Here is a 7,663-nt window from a genome sequence, read left to right as displayed (position 1 = left end):
GAAATTAACCATATCACTTATGAACTACAAAGCATATATTACAATAAAATGTTTACCTTCAGAAACTTAAATTGTAAAATATATTCAGTTTGGTCAATTTGTTTTGTTTGTGCACATGTAAAGTAATATACAGATTTGCAATTGCAGTTTAAACCAAGGCTTAAAGTAAAACAATCATACAGTCATTAACTGTGGTATGTACTGTCCTGGTGTTAAACTGACTACATTTATTAATTAAACTCTATAAAGTTTCTGTTTCAAATAAATAAATGCAAAAGGCAAAATTACAGATTTAGATTAGAAATGAAATAACTGGCAGAAATAATGTTCATAGACAAAACACTTTCTCATAATTAATACAATTATAAAATAATAAACATCTAGAGCTTTTGGAACCAAGAGCTTTTGTGGGCCGTGTTTTCTCAGAAAGGCAGTGGTGTGTTCTGTTTCTTCAAACCCTCCAAACCCTCTACCTCCAGTCACTGCATTGGAGCTGGAGAAGTGCTTAGATTCTGGTTTATCACTCGATGGTTTCTCTCTCTCTCTCTCTCACTTTGTTGTGCACACATACTCTTCAAAACTATTTGGTTAATGATTGTATGCCTTTATTCTGCCTTAAATCAAATCTACTTCAAAAAATTATTTGTGTGGTAAATCAATGGAATGATTGTTTGAAAATGCAGGTAAATTACTTTCTTTCTTCTAGGCAATTTAGTGTCAAGAGCACTAGCACTTAATCAGATCTAGATTCAGTAATAAACTTCTCAAAATAAAAGCACTCAAAAATTCATTATTTGTGTGTCCCACAATCATGTTGCTTCTCACATTCCCAAGCAAACAGAGCCGGCAAAAATAAAAATATTGTTTACGATTCTGTATACATTCATTTTTAAATGCAGCATATCATAGAAACATGTCATAAAAACTATAATGTAATCATGTCCAAAACAGCACTGGGTCTTCTCCCCAGCACTCTGTAGGGTCGCGCTCATTTAAATATTCATTAAGTAAAGTGGCTGGACGCAGATGCCCAAGTTTCCTGCCCAGCTGTCCAATGCCAGCGTCAGTGCCAGGTGAGTCCCAGGGCTGCGGTTAGCAGGACGCAGAGCAGCCGGCGAGCAGGGGCATCCGCACGGACAGGAACCAGCCTGGAGGGCCTGGCAGCCTCACCGCGCTGCGTGTAAGTGATAAGGGGGCGTGAGAGTTATAATGCATGTAAGTGTAGCGCATTCTGCGCCGCTGTACAATGATGGAAGGAGAAACTATAGAACTTTCATGTAGGATCAGTCCGGCAGCCCTGAGGTGCTGAAACCTGCTGGCAGGGTTGCTCTCCATCTCTCGCTCTCTGTCCATCTCTCTTTCTGCCACCTCTAATGCCTGCTGTGCCTCTCTTTATTTTTCCTCGCTGTTCTTCTGTCTTCTTATTCTTTTTCTCACTCTTTGTCTTGTCTCTTTACACCTATAGTCTTTCTTTCGCTCCCTCTCTCTCTCCTTCCTCACTCAGTTTATGTCCGTGTCTGTCTTCTGTCGTCTCCGCTGTCATCCACGCTTTCAGTCTCATCATGCTTATCGATTAGACGGCGCGTCTCTCCAGGCGACTTAATCGCGCGACCAGAAGCCGTTCTGGAGATTCGGACCCCGACGCCCGCGAGGACCTCGGGTCAACCGGCCCGACCTCCGGCTGCGTCAGGCCCAAATTGCATCCCGAGCTCTTCTGGATGTCCACTGAACATTATTACAGGAAGTCGACCATGGGGTCAGGCGGCGAGTGCTCCATGAAAACAAACAATTCATCTGGCATGGAGGTGTAATGGGATGAGTTCCCATTGGGGATGAATCCATTGTTGTGCTGGAATTAAGCGTGGCAGGTCACGTGTCACTGGTCACTGACCCTCGGACCATTCACCAAAGCGCTCTTGCATTAGGCATGGCACGACAAGGGGTCAAACACAGTTACAAGCCAACCAAACATTTTGGTCACACACACACACACACACTCTTCCTTTAGTTTATCCCCATTTCTGAACAGTGTAGCCTTTACCAAACAAAAGGTCTTGCGTTCCCTCTGGGGGCCCTGCTACGGCATTCCTGGACGTCCTACCCCACCTGATGCTCTGTGTTCTCCACTAATGGAGCCAGGTGAGGCTGTGTGAGACTGGGCACCAGCAGATCGCTGGTTCTTTGTGAAGGCACCGTGAGGCACGGCGGCGTCGACATCCACCCTTCCAGGACTGTTGCTCATACGCTTGTACATGTTCCTCTTGTTTTTTGTTTTTTTTTACTCCTTTTCTCAGTTTACAGTTGCAGACCTTATTTATTGTCAGTCAGCCTGGCTCAGGAGCTCCTGGCGCACAAAGAGTTAACTGCAGAGCGGCTGCCTGACAGATGCACAGTGGAAATGTGACTTCTTGTAAAAACATCTGATACTCGAGCTCTAGGCCACAGATACCATGAGCTGGTAAGGGACGCAGCACACAGACCAGTGGCAAAACCCAACCTCTGCGCAGCCCTCATTTACATACAGCTGTGAAATGTTTGTCTGTCCTTTTTATTACAAACCTTTACTGCATATGACATATTAATATTTCAAATTGGTAAAATAACAGCTGGAAACTGGTGAGTGCTTTACATGCTGCCTGTTTCCAATCAGCAGACTCAGAGACAGGTGGGGGGTGGGGTGCTCATACGAGGCTGTATCTGCCTTAATTGATCAGGTGTCAGGTAGGAGGGGAAATACAGCGTGTGTGCCCCGGAGCACGAAGCCTGAATTCCGACTTCAATCCCCCTACCCAAGACTCAATTTCATCCATGACCCGACATTATACAAACGAGGAGGGGACAGATATGTGTCTCCTCCTCAGAGGGAGCGCAGAAGCGTGTGAGGCTCAGGTTTCCGCCTGCACTCCGTGTCCGCTGGGGGCTAGCAAGATGTGACCGTCCACTCTCGGGATATCAGCCTCTGCTCCGGTGTGAACACAGGGCGCCAGGTTTTCACAAATCCCTCCGAGCTCTTTCGTTTTTGGAAAGAATTACAGACGCACGTGCAGGTACACGCCTGCCCTGGCCCTCCATGCTCCGACCACACGTGCGCAGCATTTCCTCACCGAAACCCCTGCAACAAAGGGACCCTCAAACGCCGGGGCTCCACCGTCACCCTCGGCCAAGGGGTCCTTGGGGGGCCTGCCGGCTCGCAGCGAAAAACTAGCACCATTATAAGTCATCAGCAGCTCATTAAATGGGCCGACCACATAACTGATGCCTGTGGATGATTCTAGAATTGTCATTTCACGCAGTGTCACGACAGAGCCTCTGCTCAGAGTGGCCTTTCAGAGGGCCTGTGACTGCTGGCATTCTTCTGACTGCACTGGGTCTTGGAGGGGGTAGGTTTTGGTGGGAGGCTGGGGGGTGGACAGACAGAGGGTGGTTCATGCACACACACACACACACACACACACTGGCTATGTCTCCACGTGCCACACAGACAAGCATCCTTATGCTGAACCCTTTTTGTTTTACAATAGCAAAAGCAGACAGAGGAGCACTGCACTGATTAGACTGTCAAACAGACAGGCTTTTGCCTTTTGTTAGTTATGAACGTCAGTCTCAGTTATCAGAAGCACTCATCTCCAATTTGGGTTCAAATTAGAAGGCCTGTACGGTACTGTGACCTAATCGTGTATAATAATTAATTCCCAGAAGTTTAGTGGGTTTTTTGGGGGTTTTTTTTTAATTGCCAAATAACCAGTAAATGTTAGCCTACCAAGGAACACATAACAGGGAAGAAATCCAGAAGCAGTGATCAGAACTGGGGAGTTATTGCATTAGGAAGGTGGTTGGAGTTTGCCTGCCATTCTGCCTGGAGGCTGTGCTAACACACCAGCTCACTCCGGTCTCGGGGAAACTTGGTAAGGCACTGATGGTATCTGGAGTGCGGAGCACTATGTGCCTTCTGGCGGGCCTCGCTGAATGGGAAAGCTGCTGGTGTGTCAGCCTGCTGTAAACCAGCAATCCGAGATGAGCCAAGAGAGAGGGGAAAAAGGTTCACAGGCACAAAACAAACCACACTGAGACTCGGTTTTCTGCCATGAACACCACTGTTGCGCTTACTGCACAAGTGTGATATAAAGCAAATATCTGCTCTTGAGAGTCAGATGGGGAAACATAACCCAGATCAGATCTGATCAGCAAAACAACCGGTGTGTTTTTAGGTGTGAGACAGGATCCAGGGAAGGGAAAATAAAGGCACAAAGAAATGTGAACTTCAGACACAATTTTATTTCCTAGTTATGTTATTTTGATTTATCAGATTTTGCTGAAAGGTTGAAAAATCTGATTTTGCTATTAAATCTGTTAGCCAATGCAGAAATAAAGCATTAGGAAAGTTCTCACAAAGTGACATATGCTGATTACATTTCGCCAGTTGAAATAAACGTAACACTTCCACTGTGCGGTCACCGGATTCTCTGCGCAACCACTGGAAGGTTCTGGAAGGAGCCTTGAACGTGAGCCCTACCCAGCCATGGTGGTGTGTGGCTGGTGACGAGACCTCACGCTTTGTGCTGATTTCCCAGTTGGAGCTATGCCCCGTAGCCTTTTTGTAAATCATATGAGTGAGAAGCTGCGTCCAGCCAACTGTGGTGCCGTGACAACTCTGGGCCTTGCGGCAGGGTGCCTGAAGCCAAGGTCTCACAGAGGAGACAGAATGAAATGGCCCATGGCAAAAGGCCACCAGGCATCCACCACGCTTCCCAACCCATCTGCATTGGAATTGAACAGCTCCTTTTTGGGAAGGTTGGGTTCATATTCTTGGAATAACAATTAAATAAGGGGAAATATGCCGGACGAGGAGGTTCCCTGTGTTTTTAGAGCTCCCGTGTCTCTTGGAAGCTTCATATGGTCTCAGTACTTTTTACTGCGCTCTTTTTAATTAGATTACTTCCTTAGGTACCCTGAGCCAAGCACAGAAATGAGCATAATGCTGTGGTGAGCTGGTAAAAGTGTCATCCATTATGTGCTGGATTAATGAGTGAAGGTTTCGTTTGTTACTGTACTTTAAGCTTTAGTTAGCTCCTGTCCTTTCATTCACATGAAAAGAACCCCAACGTCTCGAAACCTAATGAAGTTCGGATAGACTTCCTGGTCCCTTAATCTGGAAATTAGTAGCTATAAGAGACAAGTGGGACGGTCCACGTGCTCTCCGGCATTAACCCTTTCGAGGAGCAGCACACGGGGACGGGCGACGCTGAGCATGCCTACGACGGAACGTTTCCATTGCTAGCACCACGACCGGAACCTTTCCCCGCCGCTTCCAATCCGTCGACTGCTCAGTGGGAATCGTCCGATTCTCGGCAAGGCTACGTGGCTCTTGTAAGATGGCCCATCCCGGCGGGAGGGGATAGGGGGTCTGGGGGGTGGGGTGGACCGCCATCTCTGCCTTCTCCTTTCAGACGGCACATCCCTGAGTTCCCGGTGCTGCGCCACCGCCACCGCAAGCAGAAATGGCAGCTATTAGCAGGCAGGAAGAGAGAGAGGGAGGCCACCACACAAGGGCCTTTTGTGTTCCAAGCCTTGTGTGTCTCTGCTGCTTGTTTTCCAGCGTCTTTTGTGGCTTGATTAGTGGATCCTTTCACACATTCTCACATGCGGGGGGGGGGGGAAGGAAGCTGTTTGCTCACAGGCTATTTTTAGTGAGGCACAGACAGGCCGCAACGGGAGGGGTAGCGATGGTGTCCGTATCAACGCTGTATGAAGTCGCCGGGGAACTGGAACGCCGCAGCCAAACTGAAGAGGAGTTTCACCAAATGACAGGAATACACGTTTGTCAGGGGTGCTTTCTGGGCGGTGGGAGTTATATGACGTGGTCACCTCTGAAAAGTTGGGTTTCTCTTTGGAGGTACCACAAGTACCTGCAAATAGGTCTGGATGAGCATTTCCAAAAAAAACCCAAAAAAAAAAAGTCTTGCTTCGCTCCTTTTCTCGGGCTTCACTTGCACAGAAATACATTCATCCATGTACAAATGATGCATTTCCCACTGCAATTCTCCAGTCTGCTGTAGTTGTGACTATCATTATTGGACGTATCCCTATTTAAAGGACCTATAACCTGAACGGAACCCTAATCGAGCCCTAATCCGCCTCTCCGACACGTGACTAAGGCCTTGTTTAGAGGAGCTCTCCTCTTAAACCTCATGACATACCTGGACGTAGAGGAAGGGGACAACATACCAGGACTTCGATCTTGACTAGAGGAGCCAGTGAATTCTGCCCAGCCTCAAAGACCGCAGGCTGTGTATGGTGTTGGGCTCACCCTCCCTAACATGCTCCACTCAGCTCGTGATAACCAGCTGATGGACGCACTGAGTCAGGCACAGGTTAACCCCACTTAAAGTTTTACGGCTGTAAAACGTTTACTCACGGGTCTCAGTGGCGCGACACAGGTGGTCCCTGCGACGATGCAAAGCGCCTGCTGCAAACTGAGCAGGATGGCCTTGATGAAAAAGAGCACAGATATAATAAAAGAATCACATGAATGTGCAGTGGAAGGATGTGGAAATCAGGAATCTAAGAACCAGTTCTGGACTCGTCTGTAATTTAGTTTATTTCAGGTTCCGTCCGTCTGCTAATATATCTGACGTGTGTTGCTGATTGGTTGCGCATATCAGAGTCTTTCTCCAGCATTGACCCGTGACATCCCAATACGCCCCAGTACATCCCAGAATGAAAACAAACAAACCATATAGTAGAAAAATCTCACAATCTGAATGGTGGATTAATAGCCTGTAACAGGACCACTTTATGAAACACAGTCAGGGCCGTTGGCCGTGGTCATGCGCTGCCAGTTTAGTAGCAACAGCTGTCTTTATTGCGTTATCTGCAGCTGCATTGGCCAGCTGTGTAACTACGTTTGTCGTGTGGAGAGTAATGGCTATGATCGCATCACAGCTGAAAAAAAAAAAAAAACACAACAACTTTTCTCCACTTCCATAAGCAGGACTTTCTAACACAGGCTATGTAGCTGATTACGGACACTTTCCTCTAAATCTATTTAGTATGACCAAGTTAACTGCTGCAGAAACATTAGAAATAAAAGGGTGGAATACCAAGTCACCAAATCCTGTGTAAAATTCCAAAAAAATGATTCGTCAAAGCTTTGTCTGTACAAAGCTGCATAGAATCAGTAAGGGGTACTGGATAAATCAACCCCTCTGTGATACGACGGGGCTCAAACACATCCCACAGAAAGCCACAGGAAAAATGCTGGACTCTGGATAGATTAAAGTCTATCTTTCAAAATAGCTTTAAAAAATAGAGAAAGTCAGTATAGTGAGAGTGAGAGAAAGCGAGAGTGAAATAGAGAGGGAGGCAGAGTGAGAGAGAGAGAGAGAGAGAGAGAGAGAAACAGAGTGAGAGAACAGGTAACAGAATCTTGTCCCCAAATTTCTGAATGAGCAAGGAGATCTGAGGTGTGAGGCCTTTCTTCCCTGTGCATGATCAGTCATAGACAGACTGTTCCCTCAGGCCAGAATATAAAGGCCATTACACCTGTCTCATTACCTGCCATGTCAGGAGACGTTCCTGCCCTCTGCTTGAGCTCTAGGCACTGCTCAGGGACCCACTTCCTTATTTTAACCAAAGCAGGAAGCACTGACCCCAGACCAGCAGC

General features: G+C 47.1%; 1 long non-coding RNA gene across 5 annotated transcripts in view; it reads left to right on the top strand.

The window, feature by feature from the left end:
* Positions 1 to 399, top strand: part of LOC113577813 — a 46,116-nt gene extending 45,717 nt beyond the window's left edge. For all 5 annotated transcript variants that reach the window (XR_003410676.2, XR_003410677.2, XR_003410675.2 and 2 more), the window contains one exon: positions 1 to 399. This exon is cut by the window's left edge and continues 1,079 nt beyond it. This is a non-coding gene — a long non-coding RNA (uncharacterized LOC113577813).
* The last annotated feature ends 7,264 nt before the right edge of the window (positions 400 to 7,663 follow it).

Source organism: Electrophorus electricus, chromosome 26 (genome assembly GCF_013358815.1).
Source record: "Electrophorus electricus isolate fEleEle1 chromosome 26, fEleEle1.pri, whole genome shotgun sequence".
NCBI lineage: Eukaryota > Metazoa > Chordata > Actinopteri > Gymnotiformes > Gymnotidae > Electrophorus > Electrophorus electricus.
The sequence above is the reverse complement of the archived record's forward strand: the minus strand, read 5'-3'. Positions and strand labels throughout refer to the sequence as shown.